Genomic DNA, 23,509 nt, shown 5'->3' with positions numbered 1-23,509 from the left:
AAAATTCTTAAAAATCAGAAATCGATGTTGAATGTCATTAAATGTTTTCTGTATTAACTGAAATGATCATATGATACTTTTCTTTAATCTGTATTACCTAGATTGATTTTTTTTTACATGTTAGCATACCTAGAATTTCTGTAATAAACCAACTTGGTCATAACTAATGATCTTTTTTATATATTGCTGAATTTGGCTTGGTAACATTTGGTTGATGGTTTTTCCATTTATATTCATGAGAAGAATTTGCCTATAAATGTACTTTTTCATATCATACTTGTCAAGTTTGATATCAAGGTTACATGATCTTTATAAAGTAAGTTTGGAAATATCACTTCTATTTTATGAAAAAAACTTATGTAAAATTAGACTTCTTTCTTCCTTGAATTTGTCTGTGAAGCCACTTGGGTCTGGAATTTTTTGTAGGAAGATTTTTGATTAGTAACTTAATGTGCCTTAATAGCTACAGAACTATTCAGGTTCTCCATTTCCTTCTGAGTAAATTTTGCTACATTTTATTTTCCAGGAATTTGATCAATTCTTGGAATTGAAATTTATCTAATTCTTCATAATTACCAATGTAAAGTTGATAACATGAAGTTTACAATATTCATTATTGTCTGTTTAATATTTACACAACTGTTACGATGATTCCTTTGTCAATCCTGATGTTGGTTATTTACCCTTTATCACTTGTTCTCTAGATTGGTCTCATGAGAGGACTGGAAAATTCATTCATCTTTTGCAACTATCAATTTCTGGCTTTCTTGGCCCTCTTCATATGACTATTTCCCACTTTGTTAATTTTGCTCTTGCTTTAATTAACTTCTTATTTTTATTAGTTTGAGTTTTTTACTTTTTTGAGATGCCTCCTTATTTTCAATCTTTCTTTTTCCTAGTACATTTATTAAAATATGATTTTTCACAGTAAGCATTTCTTACAGGCATTCTCTAATTGTCACATGTAAGAAGTTCAATTTGTTTTTTAAAATATTTAAAATTACTACTGTGATTTCTTTGGAATCTTGAAACTTATTTCCAGCCATATATTTTTACATTTATGTGCAACTTGATTTCTAGTGAAATTGGTACAATTCCAATTTTTTGAAAATGGTCAAGACCTATTTTATGACATAGCATATAGTCAAATTTTGTAATTTTTCCATGCATTCTTCAAAATAACATATGTTTTGCCGTTGTATGCAAGGTTCTGTATATGCCTATGATGTCAAATTTAAGCTGGTCTTTCAACTCTTTATCCTAACTGATTTTTTTCTGTCTACTTTATTCCATCAATTACTAAAAGGAGTGGGTTAAAATGCTATTGTGGGTTTGCTTATTTCTCCTTGCTGTTCTAACAATTTGACCTTAATATATTTTGAGATTATGTTATCATGGCATTTAGATTTTAAATTATTTTATCTTCCTATTGAATTGAAACTTCAGTTATTTACAAAGTCATTCTATCTTTAACAATGGTTGTGACTTTAAAGTCTATTTTCTTTAATCAGTGTAGGTCCACCAGTGTCCATGTGATAAATATTTGCAGGGCATAGTGTCTTCTTTTTTTATAATAAATTTATTTTTTATTGGTGTTCAATTTACCAACATACAGAATAACACCCAGTGCTCATCCCGTCAAGTGCCCCCCTCAGTGCCCATCACCCATTCACCCCCTGGCATAGTGTCTTCTATTATTATTTACATTTTACATATGAGGAATGAGTGGTTAAGGAATATCCCCAACAGTAGACAGCCATAAGTCGTACAAACAGGAACAATTCAAACAATGTGTCTCTAAAGTCTATGCCTCTCAACATTATAATTCTCTTATAAATTCCAAAGAGTAAAAGTCAGCTTAGGTTCAGGGGGGAAAATGTTCTCACTCTAATTTCTGCAAAGAATTTCTGATGAATTGCTCTCTGATTTGATTTTTCACTTAGCTTTGAGTTAAATTCTAACTCCTTTAATACATATATTTTTAAGATTTTATTTATTTATTCAGGAGAAACACAGAGAGAGAAGCAGAGACATAGGCAGAGGGAGAAGCAGGCTTCCTGTAGGAAGCCCAATGTGGGACTTGATCTGAAAACTCCAGAATCACGCCCTGAGCCAAAGGCAGATGCTCAACCACTAAGCCACCCAGGTGCACCTCCTTTAATATTTTGAACATAATACTTTTTAAAATCCTTTAACACACAAAAAAGGAAACATTCTTAATCCAGAACTACAATACTCAACCTCTTTCACTCACACATAAAAGAAGTCTTTAAAGTTTTGCTCTTTGCCTTTTTGAAATAGGCATGATTACCAACAACTTTCATGTGTTTGTCCCATGCCATTGAACCCAGTATCTCACTCTGCCCTAACCTAAAAGAGGAAACTGGTTGCAATGTGGTCAAGATTTCTGAGTGATTGTGTGGCTCTACTGAGAAGAAAAGCTTATTGAAACCTGACATCAGGAAAAAATAAAAAATGTTGGGTACTAACCTTATTCATTTCTCCTTGAATAGACATATTTAGTATTTTTAACAGGAACACTAAACAACTTAGGTAAGCCTTTTGGAATCCCATACATCTTATATTTTCAAATTTTGGTATGAAATCATACTCATTATTTGAAAAATTGTGTAAACTGGGAAGAAAATTAAAACTGCTCATGATTTCATGATCTACGGCTAATAATGTTTGATGTACTACTTTCAGGTATTTTTTCTGTTATTTTTATGTATCTATAACATATGTATAAGTGAGTGTACGTGTGTGCATGTACATATGTACACACATAAATTTAGAGACACAATATATCTTCAGTATAGGTTGTTTATGCATAGTTTCATGTGTGTTTAAAATTTCTTTAAAAATATTTTATTGACTGTATAATACAAATGCAGTCAAATTTATTCAACTACTGCTCCACTGCTGGACAATTTAGTCAATTTCAAATTCTTTCCATTATAAATATATGAAAACGAATAAATATAATTATATAAATTTTGTCTCTTTCTTTGTTTCATTACATTAGATTCCTGGAAATAAAACTGCCAAATACTATTAATTGGGCCCTAGTATCTATTCTCTAATTATTCTACCATTATAACTTCCCTAGATTTATCTTTCAGAATAAAAACTATGGTTTAAGCTTTTCTTTAAGTATGACATTGCTGTATGACTATGTTCTAGCCAATGGAATGTAAATGGAAGGGGAGTGAACACCTTTCAGAAGATTTTCTTTTGGGAGGGAGCATGATCTTCTCCTATTCCCTTCCTGTTGCTAGCACATGGACATGATGTCTGGAATACCAATTCTGGATATTCTAAAACACTAGGTAAGTTTCATATTCAGAGTAACAGAACAAGAGATGAAGGATCTGGGTCCTTGATGACCAGGGAACCACTCAACAAGCTCTAAGCTGGCTACACAGATTTCACAAAAAGAAAATACAAATTTCCATCTATTTAAAAAACTATTTTGGATTACTTGTAACCAAATGTTTTCCAAACTGGTGGGGTAGAAATGTTGCATAGAGTGCTTTGTTAACATTTAGGGTTAATACCAGAGATGGCCAAATCACTTCCTGGAAAGTTGAACAAATATAACCCTTTCCAACAGTTATTGAAAGCCTATCTCCCCACACATTTATTAAAACATTATCATTCCGGGCAACCCGGGTGGCTCAGCAGTTTAGTGACCCCTTCAGCCCAGGGCCTGATCCTGGAGTCCCGGGATTGAGTCCCACATCAGGCTTCCTGCATGGAGCCTGCTTCTCCCTCTGCCTGTGCCTCTGCCTCTCTCTCTCTCTCTCTCTCTCTCTCTCTCTCTCTCTCGGTCTCTCGTGAATAAACAAATAAAATATTTTTTAAAAAAATTATCAAAAAAAAGGTTTTTTAAAAATTTTTAAAAATTATCATTCCAAACCACTTTTTACTGGTTAGATACTAAGTAAGCCATAACCATGCATTTCTTTTATTAGTGTATTGTATTAGAATTGCATTCCACATTAACTATTTGCTCTTACATTTTATCTTTCTAAATTAAGATGTTAGTGCCTTCTGAGAACAACTCGTTACATGTGATGTTGGCCAAAATTATTAGAAGTAGCCCAGATTTACATTTGCCTTTTAATTATATTGATATTGGTGTTTTCACTTGTAAAGCTACAGAAGTTTCATATTTGCAATAATCCATTTGTTACTTATTCCACTTCTGTTAGCATAAAAATCCATTACTCACTAGGCTTTCTTCCATATTATATCATTTCATTTGTCTGCAAATATATGAAGTCTTATTTATAAATCCTTTAAGAATATAATTTAGGTTTTAACAATTAATTTTTAAATAAGATAACAACTATGATTGATTCTAAAGGTTTTCACCAATGAACTTGAAGTTTCAGACACGTAAGTCATAAGCTCTTAAGAGTGAATTAGTGGGGGCAGCCCAGGTGGCTCAGCGATTTAGCACCACCTTCAGCCCAGGGCCTGATCCTGGAGTCCTGGGATCAAGTCCCACATCAGTCTCCCTGCATGAAGCCTGCTTCTCCCTTTGCCTGTGTCTCTGCCTCTCTCTCTCTCTCTCTGTCTTTCATGAATAAATAAAATCTTTTTTTTTGTTTTAAAGAGTGAATTAGTGAATAAATAAGTTTTAGTTCACAATGCAAAAGACCGTGTTTCTAGAATTCCTTTTAAGAATAAACAGAAAGAATTCCTTTTCCATCTTATTAGTGACAACCTCTAAACAAAAAATCCCTTACCTCGAATCTTTCTGCTGTCACCCACATGATAGTCAGTCATTGGAATATAAAAGGATTTTCAAGACTAGGTCTGTGGTCAAACTTTCAGTTCCTGTTCCCAGAGTATAACTTTTTTGAAAAGACAAATAAGCATTTCATAAATGCACTGACAGATATCCACTAAATATTTCTGCTAATATTCCTGGAAAATATCTGTTTTGCTTGAGTAAAATTGCATTTTTTATGTGTTTACAAAAACATACTCTGGGGTACTTGATAGCCTATGGAAGTTTTTGTAAAATGGGTGACCTACCCTTTGTGACCCAAAATAGTTCTTTTACAACAACTAAAAAGTAGGAACAAATGTTTTTAAAAACACTTTTTAATGGAGAAAAAAAGCTTTTGCAACTTCAAGAAAAGTGTATCTCATTAAGAAAATGAAAATAAAAGAAATGTTGCTATCATCTGCCAGTTTAGAGACATTACCTTCATAATGAGTTTCCAAATTATAATTACAAATCCAGTTGTCACTTGAATATAAAAGACTATGTACTAGTTTTATATGCATGTCATATATTTTACTTATAAATTAAAAATAAGAGAAAGCACTTAAATTTTCATTTTTGTAAAACAGCAAATATAGTATTCAATTTTTCAAAGATGTGTATTTACGTATTTTATAAATATACCTTTTTCCTACCCAGTGCAGTGCCCAAATTCTCTGTTCAGCTTTCAGAATCTTGTAAACAGATTCACACAGGAATTGTGTCATCAGCAAGAGGAATGCTAAAAAAAAAAAAAAAACACAAAAGTAGACCATTAACAGTGCATTGTTCCATTTTAGTAAATGTATCAACATAGAACTTTTGGAACAAAAACAAAAACAACAAAAAACAAAAACAAAAACAAAAAAGAACTTTTGGAAGCAGATTTCCAAAGTTTCTTTCCAAGGTTTTCAAAATAAATTTCTATATGTAAATTTACATACATGTATATAAAATATATCTAAATATAATAGTTATTTTACGGGAAAAAAGCATTAATTTGACACTGTTTAATGCTACCAGAATTAGTCTAAAAACATGTATGCATATAAATTATGTTATGTGCCTATATTCATATATATTAGTCTCCTCAAGAAGTTGTTCGTTTTATCTATTTTTCATGTAAACATCCTGTGGATGCTTTAGGACAGGCAACATTAAGATAAATTCTTAGTTCTTGGAATGATTTATGAGAGATCTTCAGGTATCCTCAGAGGTCCTTCCCTTGGTTGCATTCAAACGTATGACAGCAATGGTCAGCACGGTAACTGCTTAGTGGGAGTCATTCAGCTATCTCTACATTCACATTTCTTGCTATATATCTCTACGACTGTGCTGCCTATTTCAACTTCAGATATACTGTTCTTGCCACTTACATGAGTGAATATAGCTCTGGCTTTGTTACCCATTTTCCCAGGCTAGACAAAAATGGTCTCTGCTACTCAGCTGAAATTCCCAAGAATTATACTGCTGAAAGCAGGGAATCCATATATGGTGGTGTACCCACAGCCTTGGTCCCAGTTCAGTCTCTCAGTAATTCAGGAAGAGCTGAGTAATGCTTCAGTGTTCATTCTTACAATGCCGTAGATTATTCAGTTTTGATGACAAGATTTACAGCATTTGAATAGTTTTATTACCCTATGATATCTATCTGGAGCATGATGGGTAGGCAAGATTTAACTTCATTCCAGTATCAGAAATTTGCTAATAAACACAGAAATCCAAAAGGCACCACATTGATGAAGACTCCACATTATTGGGACACCTGGGTGGCTCAGTTGGTTATGCCTCTGACTCTTGATTTCAGCTCAGGACAGGACCTCAGGGTCCTGCAGGAGACTGTTTGCTCAGCAAGAAGCCTGCTTGATATTCTCTCTCTCTCTCTCTCTCTCTCTCTCTCCCTAAGCCCCCTCCCCCGTTCTTTTTCTCTCTCAATCTCAAAAAAAAAAAAAAAAAAAAAAAGACTATCTCATTTCATTAGTTTGCTAATTATTCCACTGGAGAGTATTCCAAAATGAGAAAAGTTATTAAAAATTTTGAACATCAGAAATTACACTGCTGCAGTAAAATTAAAGGTTGTTTACACATAGTCCACTAATTTAAAAAAAAAAAACTTCTTTTCATTAAAAATATTACTAAAAAAATACCCCAAACTCTACTTTTTTTTCAATTAAGTGAAATGTCACATCTGACCAAATAAAGAAACTACACAGAATTTACTTAAAAACGAAACATATTTTGCATATCCTGTATGTTGGCAACACAGAAATATACAGGTGGTAATTTCACCCACAAGAGGGAGCCTGTATTTTTACATTTTTGTCACAGAACTTGAAAAACTTGAATTAAAATATAAAATTCTAAAACTGTTTGTTGATATCATATTCTCTATGTCAGGTCAATTTTTGAGAAAGCCAAACTTTAGTCAGCATAATTTTATTCAACCATAACATGTCAGTATGTCAGACGATAAGAATATAATTAGAATTTAAAAAAATTTCCTACCTCTATTATATATTTTTTTCATATATAAGAAGGAAAATGTAACTGTCAAAGCAGCCTAAGAGAAAACTCCTTTTAGGTGGTAGTAACAGTAGTTGGGATAAATTGACTAGAATTATTATGAGTGCTCTGTACATAGAAGTGGAAGGATATTTCAGTCATCCTTTTATCAGAAAAGATGCCTGTGTAAACCAATAATTTTCTATGCATTTGTAGAACAGGAAATACCCTATTTAAAAAACTACTGTGATGGCCATTCTCACTAATACTACTTAAAACTTGCCTAAGAAAGGATATAACTGGCATGGCACCACAATGAGCTCTCCTTTCTTAGAGTTGGGAATAAAAATTGTTCCTTAAAAAAAAGTAAGCTTGATCCCTTCATATTCTATAAGCTACCTAAACAGTATCTCAAATTTCTAAGACTTTCTAAATAAATATGCTCTAGGTTTTATAAAAATAAATTATATTCATCAACTTAAAAACTACCTTATAAAAACAAACTGGGGCGACTCTTACCAACCCAGAGTGATCTGTTCTATCACATTCAGAGTCAGTAATAAACCAGCTGAAATTTGTGCAAGGAAGACAGATGACAAACTGTCCCTCTCCCCCAGAGTCCTTCTCAGCTACTCCACCATGTTAAATAACAGGGGCAGGGAGTCGAAGAAGAAAGGGTTAATCACTGCTGCTGTGCTTCCTTCTGGAAGTCCAACCTACCCATTAAATCATTGTTTTTTCTCCCACTAGGGATTGTGAATCTAATGGACCTAAAATCAATACCTTATAAATGACATAAAAAATATATTCATTTTATGGACTAATGTACCCTAGTGTCTGAATCCTATTTACACCCTCTACTTTAAAAAGGAACAACAGACCCATTTCTGCCAGTAAAAGGTTACTCAGTCACTCTGGTGACATGCTGCAGAATGCACTGTCATAGTAAAGTGCAGCAAGAGGGAAAGATTGGTGGCTGCAAACCTGCTATCATAGAAACTTTAAACCTGGTGAGGCGTGCTTGTGTTAAGAAACACAATGAGGGGGACTCCTGGGTGCCTCAGTAGTTGAGCATCTGCCTTAGGCTCAGGGCCTGATCCAGGGTCCTCCCTCTGTCAGTGTCTCTACCTCTCTCTCTGTGTCTCTCATGAGTAAGTAAATAAAATCTTAAGAAAGAAACAAACAAACAAACAAACAAACACAATAAGGGAGGAGCATGCAGGTAGCTCGCCATGTTCCATGGTGAGTTTGTAAGTCTGTTCCATTATCATGTTTCATAACTTACATAAAATTTTGAGTGCATCAAACATTATATAATATTGAAAAAAACACTTATCCATTTAATAGTGAATTCTATAATGACTGAAAAAAACTGGATAAAAAATCCTGTAAGGCAGAAATACTCATTATATGCCAAAGAGGTATTAGCCAAGTAAACATAGTTTGAGATTACACCACATTAAACCATAGTCATAGACCAGCTCTGGTGAGACTGAGGGCATTTCCTCTATCAGATGCAGTAGGAAAACAACCAAAGAAGATACATGACTATCTGTTGTTGTTTTTTTATATATATTAAGAAAACATATATATACTGATGAGAAGGTTTTATATTTACAGAATAGTCTTTAATCCAAAGGACCCACATGTTTTGATTCAAATACCCTTCTTAGCATTTACAAAGTATCATGTTCAGCTTAACAAAAAGCCCTCAATTTACAATTAGTAACTTTATTTTGAGATATCTTCTTCTATTTTTAATATTTTTAAGATATCAAATATAGAGCAACCCTGAAAAATTCAAAAATACCTGCAGTGCAAAGATAATAGTATGGCTGAAACTAAAAAGAAAAAAGAAAGCTAAAGACTAAAGGCATATCTATTTTCCTGAAAAAAAAAAAAAAAACATCATTTGACTTCCTCTTTGTTTCAATGGGGGTACAAAACGAAATAGAGAATAATGAACAGGAAAAGCAACTTCAAAACAGATACTTTTTGAGATAATTCTAGCAACAGGTCAGCCTGAGTTCCCTGTTCAGTTTTACTGGCTTAAAATCCATATAGTTATAAAATTACAGATTGAATTTTTTTAAAAAAAAATTGTTGTTCTTTATTCCAATTGCCAACCAGAGCCATTTATCCCCTATTAGATAAAGTATAATAGACTCTACCGAAAGGGTCATTGGCCTTCCATTTAATGATATTGCCAGCCCCAATCTGCATTTTCCCGGCAATGTCCCTCAACACAGAATAAATGGCTGATCTCTTCACAATAACAGCTGATTTCTATTTATTAAGCTAAAAAGGTCACCATTTTCTACGGCTGGGCCGCCCTGCACTATTGATAATTTTATGCATAAACAAATGGCAAATTTGTGCCACATAAATATGCATTAGCAATTACTTTTTCCTCGGGCAACGCTCACCGCATGCAAATGTGTACCTCGAAGGGCCTGGTAGCTTTTGTTTTAGCTCTTGAACAGTGAAACAAAAGAGCACAATAAACAATTTTAAAATTGCCAATCAATAAGCAATGCAAATGCAAAGGTAAATGGCAAGAAACTTGCTTAGAAACAACAAAACAAAAAGTGAGGTGGAGGGGGTTGGTGGAAAGATTTTCTTTTTTTATATTATTTCATTTCTTTCCCCTTCATAATGAAAAGGCTAAAGTACTCTTGACACAGAACAGCTAGCAAAGCTGGTGCTAAAGCAGATGCCAGATGGGGAAAGTGGAAAATATACACATGTTGAGTAAACACACACATATACACATACACCCCAAAAGGGGGTATGGGAAAAACTGTTCTGATGTGGTTTCAAATGTATCACTTATTCAAATTTCTGATTTTTCAATTTCAGAGATAAAGAGAATTTTAAAACTGGGAAGAGCTACAGAGATACATAACCAAATCTTAATTCCGCTGCACTTTGCTCAACTGTTTCCTAATAGCCTCTTCCTCAGACAAAGGGAATACACATGATCAATAAGTAGGATTTTTTAGGAACACGAGGAAAAGGAGTAAATGAAGAATATATAAACAAGAGATCAAAACAATTACATGCCCAGATGTTTAGGATTAAAAAAAAAAAACCTATCTCAGAATAATTCAAGAATAGTATCATAGCATCAGTAAAGAGAGAGATAAGGGGCTAATAAGGTAAGAGGTGACAAATGTAAGAAAGACAAAGAAGAGAAATAAGTATTACCTAATTTGAGTATGAAAACAAATGATAAGTTAAAAAATGTTGGTATTTTTTAAATAGAAAATGACCTTTAATAAGAGTATTTTTTAAAGTGCTATCATGCATGCACTGTTCTAAATGCTTTACACACTTGGATCCACTACATTTGATCTTCACAGAAACCTCTCTAGGTTGGTACATTCCACAGCACAGAGAAACAGAAAGTTTAAAAAATGTGACTGATTACTTAAGTCAGTGCTAGATCTGGGCTCTGACCCAGTCTGAGGCCAACACCTGCAAGCTTCACTACTGCTTAAGACTGCTATCCACTCCTTAAAAACCCATCCATTTTAACCTGATTGGAAAATTGCTTTCTCAATATATAGATGGCTTTGCTTTGTATGATTAAGTTGAATTGTATTTTAAAAATTTAAAATGGTTGGGATCCCTGGGTGGCGCAGCGGTTTAGCTCCTACCTTTGGCCCAGGGCGCGATCCTGGAGACCCGGGATTGAATCCCACATCGGGCTCCCAGTACATGGAGCCTGCTTCTCCCTCTGCCTGTGTCTCTGCCTCTCTCTCTCTGTGTGTGTGTGTGTGATTATCATAAAAAAAAAATTTTTAAATGGGGACTCATGTAAGTTTCTTCATCCTAGTTGTTAAAATACCTCAGCTTCTGTAAAATACACAATTTGTATGTTAGTATGAAAGCACATTAATACATGTACACTGAGAGCATGCTATCATCTTAATCATTTGGGAACAGAAGCACATTTTCTGATCCCCACCTTGATCTTTATATAATTAAAGGTTTCACTATCACACAAAGGATTAACAAGTATTATTAAGAAACTGTTAAAGATAAATAAATATTCTTGGTCTCAATGCAAATTGGCAAACCTGAACATCTAAAGTTAGCGTGTAGCTCTGTCCTGCTCAGAACCAAGATATTCTTCAAGGGGGCCTCTTAGAATCCTGATATAGCTACTAAAAGTCAAAATTCTTTAGAGAAGACCATGAAACTTCTCTTGGCAATATTTTCCCCCTGATAATATCAGAGTTGGAAGATCAGGCCTATTGTTAGCACATCAGTGGCTTTGTGTAAGTAAGAAATAGATGCCCCCTTAGGTAGGCCATTCAGAAAATGTATTACCTAAATACCCATACAGCATGCTCTGAAAGAGACTTTATAGTTTTACTGATTAGAAAAATATTATTTCTAGTATTAAAAACCCCACCTTCTTTAGAGATTTTTGAGAACCAAATATCCCTTATTAGTACAAAATCAGTAGAGTAATACAGATAGATTCCCATTTTGTTTTGTTTTGTTTTGTTTTAGTTTTCCGTCTTCATGGCTGGATGTGTAAAAACTTGAGTATGGGTTTTTCTTATTATCAACTAAATGCAATAAATGTGTGCCAACGATCATTACTATGTAATGGGCCAAAGTTTTAATTATCATCATCCCTTGTCCCATTCCTTAGTCTCTCTACAAGGTAGAGATTTCAACTGGTATGTTATATGGACATCAAGCTCAATGTGGCAGAGGCTGGGCCAAATAATCTGTGTGTCCCAATCCCCCTTTTATAGCAACAAAACTAGGTTTAGATAAAGGATACCTTTGAGGGGTTTAGAAAATCAAAGTGAGCCACAGGAAGTTCTAGGTAGGATTCTGTATGGATGGCAGGAGGAAAGTCACTGCCTCATCTGTTCTGAGTGAGAGTCTGCTGGTCTCTTTGCTTTAGATCCTTTCTTTGCCTGTCTCCTGTCCTGATGATCTTGACATGGACTAACCTCAGTAGGACAAGTTTCCCAGACACCCCTGGCAATTGGCATCCAGGTGAGTTCAGCCCCTGGAGGAGAATGGAACATGATGTAAGGGGTTTTGGGGTGGGGAGCAGGGGACACAACAGTGTGCATGTGCATGTGTGTGCTAGTATGTGTGTATACATGAACTAATGTGCCTGGGGTCTCTCTCTCTCTCCATTCACTTCCTGAAAAACATTTTATTATAGACAATTACATATTCAAAACAGAGACATGAGGAAAAGAAACCCTCATCAACCATCTTCAAGTTTCAACACCTTCCAACTTTCTGCTATTTGAAGTTCTTCCCCTCTTCCTCTGCTTTACCAGGTATCTTGGGCAGCAGTCCCATCTCTACCTGGTTCCACTTCCTGTCAGACAGGTCCCCATTGTTTCAGCCTCTGTCCAGCAACCCTGGTAACCCAGTCTTCTGTCTTTGTGGCTAGTATAAGGGTGGTAGTAACTTCTTGTTGAACTCCAGATTGCTTTTACAGTTTATCACCATAAATGTGTAACAATTTTTCAACATTACATGCCCCTTTTAAAAATAATCTCTGTGGTTTCTATCTTTTTGCTCAGACCCTGACCATATAGAGTATTGATTTTATTTTACTTTTTATCACCTACTGTTAGAACCACTATTTACCCTTTATTCATAGGGCCCTTGAAGCAGGTCAAAGCCACCTGAAGTATGGGACCACTGCAATAGCATGCTGGTCCAATATTTGCCATGCCTGAAGTATGGCCCTGTATATGTAATATCCATAATGTATTCATGTAACAAACTAGCTATTCATATCCCATATCTTCTGTCAATTACTTATTGATATCCTGTTCCTTTATTGATTTGTCTGAATCTATGGGCCAGTGAAAGCAACAGACACCTGCTATTGCTCCTAGATATCCTACCCACTGCCTGACATCATGGGAATCTGCCTAGGCTATTTTAAGGAGGTAGCTCAATCTGTCATGAAAATACAGTTTTCCAATGGTAGATAGCAGAGACTAGTTAACCAAGTTTATGTCTTAGATAAGACATGTTTAACATACAGGCATTTGTTTATTCATAACAAAACATGACCTTCTGATGTTAGGAATGAACACAAATGTGTGTGCACACACACACATTCTCTCTCTCTCTCTCTCTCACACACACACACACACCATAAAAATGAGTGATGTTAGATGGCTCTTACAAAATTACACTTTGAAAAATTATGGGACTATGAATCAAACATATAGATTAAATTTCTCTGAAACAGACATGTGCTTAATAATTAATGGGAAAGGATACAGATAATATTTATGATTTTAACTTACCCAAAACATTTGAATAATTATGATATAATCATATAGCTCAATGAAGATATACTTACCAAATGTGAACTCTAATCTGTGAGGAAATTTTAAAATGTATAAAAAGATCTTAAAATTGAAATGATGGATTCATATCAAGCTGCACTTTAACCTACTTTAATATAAAGTCTTGTTATAAAGCTATCCAGAGGGGCACCTGGGTAGCTCAGTGGGTAAGCAACTGCCTTTGCCCCAGGTCATGATCCCAGGGTCCTGAGACTGAATCCCACATCAGGCTCCCTGTGGGGAGCCTGCTTCTCCCTCTGCCTATGTCTCTGCCTCTCTCTCTCTGTATCCGTCATGAATAAATAAATAAAAGCTAAAAAAAACCCTATCTAGACTAAAAATAGTTCATAATACTTTATGATTTTTAGTGGCAGCAATCATGATGCAAGCAAAGAACAAGAGGTGGCAGTGGAAAAAAGAAAATACAGTTAATAAATGCAGAGTGTCCAAATCAAAATTAGGTAAAACCAATGACCAAGGATAAGACAATTAATTCAAATATTGGTTCAGAACTGGTTCCTATCCTATAGGTAAGAAACTTTATAAGTATTCAACACCTATAAAATGTCAACCAGAAACACAGTGGCAATGACAACTATGCTGTCATATACACTTAGGAGAGGATACATTCCAGCTGAAAAAGATCAAATTTAGGAGTAGAGGAGGGTCATTCATTAAGTAGAAGGGTGCCTAAGTGGCTCAGTTAGTTAAGTGTCTGACTTCAGCTCAGTTCGTGATCCCGGGGTCCTGAGATTGAGCCCCAGGTCTGGTTCCCTGCTCATCAGGGAGCCTGCTTCTCCCTCTTCCTGTCACTCCCCTCTGCTGTGCGCTCTTTCTCTCTCTCTCTCTCTCTCTCTCTCAAATAAATAAATAAAATCTTTAAAAAAATAAGTACAAAAAGAGATTTGATGGGTTGCCATTTGGAAAAGTGTGGACTGGATATATGTCTCATGGTTCACACAAAAAAACAAGTGTTGTCTTTGGTTTTTGTTTTCTCGGCAGGGTTTTGGAGAGGTAGATTTCAGTGCACTGTGAAAAATAACTTTTTAAAAAAGAATTGTCTAACAGTAGGATTAGTTGGAGGAGAGCCAAATAAATGATTTAGGATTTAAGCAAGGGCTCTGGATTCAGAGAGAACGCATCATTCTCTGGCTTTGCTACTTACTATCCAAGTGACCTTGGACACAGTTGCATAGCCTATGTAGCCTTCAGTTTTCTTATTTGCAAAATCTTCCAAATATATTCTATAGTGAGGAAAAATAGACAATCAAGCAGAGACTGCATTTATCAAAGGACCAAGAATAGGATTTCTGAACTAAATAGTATATTAGATCATGTAGCTTTTAAGATCCATTCTAATCTGAGACTAAATTATTCTATTTCCCAAAGTTCAGGCATATATTTTTATACAATTCTAGGCAAGGAAGGCAAGCACTAAATATTTAATAGGAGAAAAAGTTTGTAGCAATTCTGCATTATTAAAAAGGTTTAGCATCAGGTAAAGGATATTCATTTTTGACAAAAATAAGATAAATCTATTACATAAAATATAAAGCTATTACAAAAAACCTCATGAAGTATTTTTAGTTAATAAAAGCAACATATCATAAATCAGATACAAGAATACTTAAATCAGCAATATCTCGTTTTTAGCGAATTTACAATATTCACTTTATTTTCTCCTTTTTAAAGTCTCTAGTTACTTAATTTATAGATATTCCTTGGTTACTGAGGAAACATAAACAAAGTACTTAAGCTTTTTGAACACTGAGTGCTGCTTCCTTGCTGCTGTCAGCCAAGTCTTTCCACTACTCCTTCAACCGCGCCTTCTGTCCCAGCCCCTCAGCACATGGCAACCAAGAACACAGAGAAGTAAGCTAAGCAGGACTAAAGGGCATCTTCAAAAGAAGCGATTCTCAAATTCGTTTTTGCAATGCCCTGGGGTTCCTCTAGTTATTTCAAGGAATGCTCTAAAATTTTCAAGAAATTCTTAAAACAAAGTGATTTTTACTTTTTCTTATCCTAACAATGATAGAGATCTTTAGACTTTTCAAGGCATTTTTCACTTCAACTATAATTTGATTCTCACAGTTCTCCAAGGTAGGTATGACAGGGGATGATCTCTCCCTTACAGATGAAAAACAAACTCAGAAAAATTATGACTTGACCCCAAGTCACAAAACTACAAAGCAGCAGAAAAAGGCAAGAACCCAAGTCCAGTCTTCTTTCCTGTCCACTGTACTCTGTAACAGATCACATGCAGTACTTTAGGAATTGGTAGAGAGGTCATTTTGAAATCCCTCGAACTATGGGAGCATAAATTTACTTCTGAAGCTGTGAATGTTCACCAGGACTGTGCTATACTCTATTAATCTTCTCATCCATTGATTGAATATTCCCACTTTTAAAAATGGGAATAGCACAGTGGTTCTCAACGGAGGGTGATTTTGCCCCCTAGGGAATATTCTGCACTGTACTGTCTGCAGACATTTTCAATTGTGACCCTGGAGGTGGGGGGGAAGGTGGCTACTACTGGTATCTAAAGAGTAGAGGCCAGAGATGCTTCTAAGCATCATTGGTGCACAGGATAGCTCCTACAACAAAGAATTATCCAGCCCAAAATGTAAATAGTGTTGAGGTTGAGAAACTCTGGATTAGCAGTATTTTTATTTAAGCCATCTGTTTTTGTCTCTTATTTTTGTTACATAATCATAATAATGCTTTCAGAACATAACATTTGCTGAGTACTAATGACGGGTTTGGCATAAGGCTATAAGCTCTTGGGTAGTCACTAATTCCACAAAATGCCCTGTGCCTTAATCTTTGCTGTTTGACAATACAGTGAACAGTGGTTCAAGTGACAGAGGTCACCATTACTGAGATAAATGGATCATAAAATAATTTGTCATGGTATTTATAACACTTTGCTTATAAGAATGTTGAAAATAAAGTGATACAAATGGGGAAAGTCAGAAGCATACATTTTGATAATACGAAATGAAAATAAAAATTTGACTGAAGGGAGTTATCTTTTTTTTTGAAGGGAGTTATCTTTGACTTTTTTGTTATGTACAGCATACACCAGAAACTTACAACAACGCATATACAACTAAAAAAATAATAAAAGAAATAATAATAAAAGAAAATAAAGAAACATAAATCTGGTCATCTTTGTACGTGGCAAATTATTTTAATAAGCATTATAATAATTAGTAACGTCCTCTTTAAAGAAAAAGCTGTCAATTTTTGTCCTTATCCTGTTCACATTCTTTTTATTAATTTTTGTTTATTTTTTTACTGGAGTTTGATTTGCCAACATATAGTATAACACCCAGTGCTCATCCCATCAAGTGTCCCCCTCAGTGCCTGTCACCCAGTCACCCCATCCCCCCACCCACCTCCCCTTCCACTACCCCTTGTTCGTTTTCCTGTTCACATTCTTCACTAAAGCGAGAGCTCTCAATTCTATTTCCTATTGGACAGAGTCCAGGGTGCCATAGCTGAACTGAGTTTCAGTCTGTTTTGTTTTGTTTTGTTTTGCTTTGTTTTGTTTTGTTTTGTTTAGCAAGCTCTATGCCCAAAATGGGGCTTGAACTCATGACCCCTGCATCAAGAGTCACATGCTCTAACAGCTGAACCAGCCATGCACCCCAAGTTCCAGTCTTAATTAGAGTCAAATAAAAGACCTAATTCTGGGGTAGCAAGTTGCCTCTGTAACAAAATGCCACATGGTATCTCCTAGGTGGTATCTTGTTTCCTTACTCTTTACCTTTTGGTGTTCTCAAATATGTTATCACTCTGAATAATGATTTAGGGTTTTAGAGACTTAAACTTTTCTTAGTTCACATACCCCTTTAAGAAATCTAATGAAAGTTGCAAGTCCACTCCATAGAAATACAAATTTCCATGTTGAGAGACCATCCTCTGTAGGTCTCTGTCTCTTATGTTTCTTTCTGAGTGAAGGCACCAACTGCCTATCCTCAGGACTACTTTGTCCAGGGTATTTGTATAGAGAAAGTCAAAGATCGTGTCTCCCTCCAGAACTAGGGTAGGTTTGTTTTATTGTCTAGTGTAACAAGGATAGTCTCACTTAGTGGCAAAGGTTAGGCATGCTTGCTGCTTGATATAAAAGAGTCAGGTTCCCTAAACTCAGGTTTTCTCCCCCTGAAGTGGGGGGTATCCCCAGGCTGTCTTTGAATCATGTTGGACTTTAGGTTTAGGGAACTAGTACAAATGCTAATCTTCTGGCTACTACAATTGCTGTAAGTGATAAACTGTACTTTGTCACTCATCTAAGATCTTCTGTATTCTATTGGCATCCATGAAACTGTGGCAGGTAGGCTGATGTATTAGCTTGCAAATAGGGTAAAAATCTCAGGCCTTTCACGGTTCATAACAATGCATAAAGACAACAATAAGCATACCATTTTAACAGATGGCCATTCTGTCCTCGTATCCAAAATCAGAAGGCTCAAAGTATCTTTTTATTTTTTAGTCAGTAAACAGAATGGAATGATCATAGACTGTAATACCTGAAAAAAAAACCTTAAAAATCATACAATATGATGTGTATTTTATTTCAGTAATAATAATAGTAATAGCATTACTGAGTTCTTTCTCTATGCCAGGCACTTTGTTAGGATCTTAAAAAATATCACAAGTTTATTCTGACAATAACACTGATGAAGTGGTCATGATTGTCCTCATTCCACAGAAGGAAACAAAGCTCTATGTAAATTAAGTAATTTGACTAAGTCTACATAATCAGTAAATGTTGGAGCCAAGATCTAGGATATGAACCTGGCTTGTGTCCTTAATCACCTTTCTTTTTTGCCTCTCAATTTGAGCTACTTAGTAGTGGCAAAAAGACACAATCCCTGCCTCTGAGAGTTACATGCCTTAAAGAGATAAATTAATAACCACATAGATTGCCTTAAAGGCTTTGAGGGAGTATGCACAGAGAAGGCACCCAGCCCCCTAGGAGTAAACAATAGTTTCCCAAATAAAAGAATGACTCAGATAAATCCTGATGAACAATTAGCAGTAGGCTAGGTGAAGAAGTAGGAGTAATCCATTTCTTAATTTTACCTGTGCAGAAATAGAAGGCTAGACACAAGGCCAAAGTAACATAGATGCTTTGGAAAACAGGATTGTAGTCTGATGGCTGATGAATGTTCATCTTTTATGTTTTGCTGTCTTTAAAGATTATTTCTCACTTTTTAACAGGAAATACGCAATGCTCAGGATTATTTACTTTTTATGCTGTTATTATTCCTCTTTTATTTTTTTAAATATGAAGTCACTAGGAATTGAGCATTCAAGGAAATAATACATGAACATAGTGTAATAAGGGTATCTCTTTGCTAAAATGGGCATTACACATCACAAAGCATTCAAAGGGTTAATAAATCACTTGGAAATTTAAATGTCATTTCCTATTAGATTTTATTGAAGGACTTATCATGATTATAGACAAAGTTCCAACAAGGTCAACATCAATGTTCCAAAGACATGAGCAGGTAAGCTAAAGAGAGATCAAATAAATTGTTTAAATGTTACAGCATAGGTAGTTCTCACGAATGTCTTTGCAACCAGTCTAACTTCCATTAACATAGTTAGAAACTCTCTGATATGAAGAAAATTACTATAACTTCAGACATTACTCTAAGGGGCTATTCCTGTAGAATAGAAATGAAGAGATGTAGATAAATCTGCTAATGTTCATCTTATTCACATAAAGTGTGCATATAGGAACAGAAAACAGAAGCAAGAAATTCAAGGAAATCATGCTCAATAAAAAGATTTGAGTCCAGTTGTAACACCTTCTAAATTATAGGTATAGTACATTCATATAGATGTTGATAGAGATTCATTATGATTTGGTAGGCATTCAGAAATTGGAAATGAGGTAAAAAGGATCGTGTTTATCCAAAGAGCAAAATGTTACTGCAATATTCCTGTTTGGCCAGATGCTGATTATTTAGGACCATAACATCACCACCTCCACTACCACCACCACCACATGCAGTGTCACTATACGAAGGCTACTATCATGATCAATGGTTGCTGGGACAGATGAAGATGGATATGCTGTGAATATGCCCTATAGCTGCCAGTGGTCTATTGGAGGTAGGGGAAGGAACAGCACACAGCTAGATAAAAGAACAACTGTTCATCCAACAAACATTTAGGGAGTGCGGGCTCTAAGCAAGGAACTGTGATAGGCCGACAACTAAAGAAATCCAGGTGGGAGGTACATGAGAAGACTGGAACTAAGGAGAAGAGGTGATTCTTGCATTTCAAATACGGTTATTTCCAGTCCTAACCTGAGCCAGATATGGGCAATGGAGACAGGTTACCAAGATCAATGACAGCCCAGGATCAGAATCACTGACGTCAATATTAACAGTATTATTCAATCTCCTCAATCTCATCAAACCGAGGAGTTGTTTTAGGGATAAGTGAAAAAACTGGATCTTGGGGCACCTGGGTAGCTCAGTGGTTGAGCGTCTGCCTTTGGTTCAGGTCGTGATCCTGGGGTCCCGGGATGGAATCCCACATCAGGCTCCCTTCAGGGAGCTCACTTATCCCTCTGCCTATGTCTCTGCCTCTCTCTCTCATGAATAAATAAAATCATTTTTAAAAAAAGAACGAAGAGGGATCCCTGGGTGGCGCAGCGGTTTGGCGCCTGCCTTTGGCCCAGGGCGCGATCCTGGAGACCCGGGATCGAATCCCACATCAGGCTCCGGGTGCATAGAGCCTGCTTCTCCCTCTGCCTGTGTCTCTGCCTCTCTCTCTCTCTCTCTGTGACTATCATAAATAAATTAAAAAAAAAAAAAAAAGAACGAAGAAAAAAGAAAAAACTGGATCTTGTTCAACAGATTTGACTAAAAAGGAAACTAGTGCTTGAGGTTTAATTATTTGACAAACCACCTAAAGTTGCACAAATAAAACTGTGACTGAGATTTGAAAAAAATACTCAGAATCACACTTGAGATACCCTATTGATTCAAACAAATCTCTAGTCATCTGACAAATGCTTTTCAATATTTTAAAACTATCTGAAAATATGGTTTATTCACCACAGTTTTAAACCAGTATAAGGGCCATTAGATACATGGCATTTATCTGACTATTGCAAAATGTGTCCTCATTAGAGGAGGATACAAGTTTTGTAAGGTCTGAAACTTATAAGATTTAGGATACCCTCTTTAAAGTCATACAAAATTATGAGTTATTCATATCAACCATAATTTCATAAAGAAAATTTTATGCACAGAGAGAATTTTATAGGGAGATGTAAAGACACAAGATAAAGATATTTTAATCTTTCCAGTGGTATAGCTAATAGAATTTTGTTGTTGTCCTTGTTAGAGACAGTTGAGAAAAAATCCTTTCATCTTTCCAATGTGTTTTTGATAAAGTAATGCAACATTTTCAGATCATACCAAATTTTGGAAAACTTTTCTAAGTTTATGAGATACAGGATTCAGAAGAATTTTCCAGAGACTAGCTTCTGGTTTTATCCATTCAAACCCAGTTTTCCTTCCACTACCTACATAGTTTCAGGAGAAAATTGCAGTTATACTGTCAGGTGAGCCAGCGTCCTGCACAGGCACTAATAACATAACCATAGATGAAAATGACTGTGGATGAAATATATGAATCCCCCTCAATCTAAACTGAGTGTATCTCTAAATTAATTTCCCTTTAAATGAACCCTCAGATGCCCATGCCACTCTAACACTACAGGTAAAGGTGAAAAGTCATCTAGGGGAAGCTGTAACACAAACAGATAAGGATACTAATCACTTTTGCAAATTTAACAAAAAACATTGCCCATGTGATCACCTTATTAGGACTCAAACAGAGCCACAGAATGAGCTTAAGCTTTACTTTCTTCAATGTAGATCTCCCTCTGGTCTTCATCAAAACTTTTGAATTTGTGTGACCTTTAACTTCAGGTGCTTATACTGGCCATCCATTAAATCAGTTAACATATACTATTAGGTTCTGTAAATCTATTGTAACAATTCTTAAAAACTCACATGGCTATGCCTGTATGTACAAAATGAATCTTCAGCATCATGTGGAAATACCTCTGGACACATCATTAGAGATGGAAGGAGGGTATGACTAGCTCTAAGACTGTTTAGTGGCACAAATACTAAAACAATGATGAACAAAAAAAGGGGGAAAGGGGAAGAAGCTTCCTGACTGTGTACTTTAGAGATATACCTTAATATTCCAGAATGTAGGTATTTGTATACCAAAATTGGCACTTGCAGGACTGTACTGATTTTCTACTTTCATTCTAATATTTTTTAAGCCAAGAAGAGTAATATCATCACCCTGCTGACACAGCATATTGATCTCAGTTCCTGAAAATTGAATTACACTTTTCCACTTCACTATTAGACCTGGGTTGTGTATATAAGTTCTTTAACATTTGTCTTCCCCAAATGGCATAAATTTCACATCTAGCTTATCTCCTGTGATTGTCTTCTAAGTATCTAGTGAAATAAATCACCATGACAGAACAATAAATAGGAACAGAATAGAAAGAGCTATCATAAATGGTAAGGTGCTATTTTTAGCATTATCTGACAAACTTCAATCCCACACACAAAAAAATAAGATATAGAAGTTGCTCCTGTAAAAGCATCACAAATACAAGCGTTTGAAACTGCAGATTCAAAATGCTAAACAGAATTCTGATGTTGGGACCCCACAGAATTTGATCAAATGTATCCATCTGTTCATCTTCATGTAAATAATGCTCACACAACCAGTGCTGGGACCTCTTCTAGGACAGTCCCTGAGACTTTCATTACATCTGTCACTTCCCCTGTTTACAGCTGCCTCATCAGTAACTCATGGGGTTTTTCTTCCTAAACATTCAAACAGCATCCTGAGAAAACAGCACCAGGAAAAAGTTATTTCCATATTCCTCCTCTCTACCTGATTTCTGCCTCAGTAACTAATATTAATATCCAATGTAATATACTCTTCATGGAAGCATGGAAACATTTCAAGAAAGCTCTTTGGTTTTTCATTTCCGCTTCTTGAACACTGAGGGGACTATTTCATAAACAAATGTGAACACCTCTAAGCAAGTACTCACACTAGAGAAAGAGTTCCTCTCATACTTTTTACCTCTCACTTGTGGCACAAGAAATGGAGTTATCAACACGTGCAGTATCCAACTATATATACAGTCTACACTGTAGATGTCTCTAACCAAATCTCTAAAATGGAAAACAACAGTACCCTTTGACCCTCATCTGTGGATGGATTAGATTGTTTCAGTGGCTGCATCCTACTGAAGGCAACCATGTTTCTCTGAAAATAAAGTGAACTTCCTATACTCAATGTAGTTCTGACCCAGCAGAGGGATGAAACAGGTGACGGTCAATTAGGGAAAGCTAATATATGGAAACTGAATCATCATTGCTGTTGGTCTTGCAACTGACCTATCACTCCATTCCTCCTGAGGAAAGCAACATTGCATCTCACATCCTCAAAAGGTAAAATACAGAATTCCACCGACAAGGTGTAGATGGGATAGAGCCAAGCATTTCCAAACCCATTTCAAAATCCATTGCAGGATTTTACATTTAGTAATGGTAAATCTCCTCCAAAGGTTTAGCGCAGATATATTTAATCATATATATACACACATATATGCCTATATATGTGTCCATATGCATATATACATATATGTATGAACTTATAAGTAAAAGAAATTATGTATACAGAACACACATATGACATGCTCACATTTCTATGACACACTCACATTATTTTATTTTATTGGCAGCAATTTTTTTTTCCTTACTGATTACTCTCTTTATTGCCGGAGGACCCCAGATCTTAGTAC

At 35.5% G+C, this 23,509-nt stretch overlaps 1 protein-coding gene across 10 annotated transcripts in view; it reads right to left on the bottom strand.

Annotated features, from left to right (window-relative positions):
- The window catches only part of SOX5 (SRY-box transcription factor 5), a 994,522-nt gene that overhangs the window by 719,837 nt on the left and 251,176 nt on the right, over window positions 1-23,509 (bottom strand). For all 10 annotated transcript variants that reach the window (XM_077870731.1, XM_077870732.1, XM_077870738.1 and 7 more), the window contains one exon: window positions 5,423-5,519. The gene's annotated coding sequence lies outside the window, so the exon portion shown is untranslated. The remainder of the gene's footprint in view (window positions 1-5,422; window positions 5,520-23,509) is intronic.

The sequence above is a fragment of the Canis aureus genome, chromosome 25 (assembly GCF_053574225.1).
Source record: "Canis aureus isolate CA01 chromosome 25, VMU_Caureus_v.1.0, whole genome shotgun sequence".
In the NCBI taxonomy this organism is placed as follows: Eukaryota; Metazoa; Chordata; class Mammalia; order Carnivora; family Canidae; genus Canis; species Canis aureus.
Note: the sequence above shows the minus strand (reverse complement) of the source record. Positions and strands in the feature narration are given on the sequence as shown.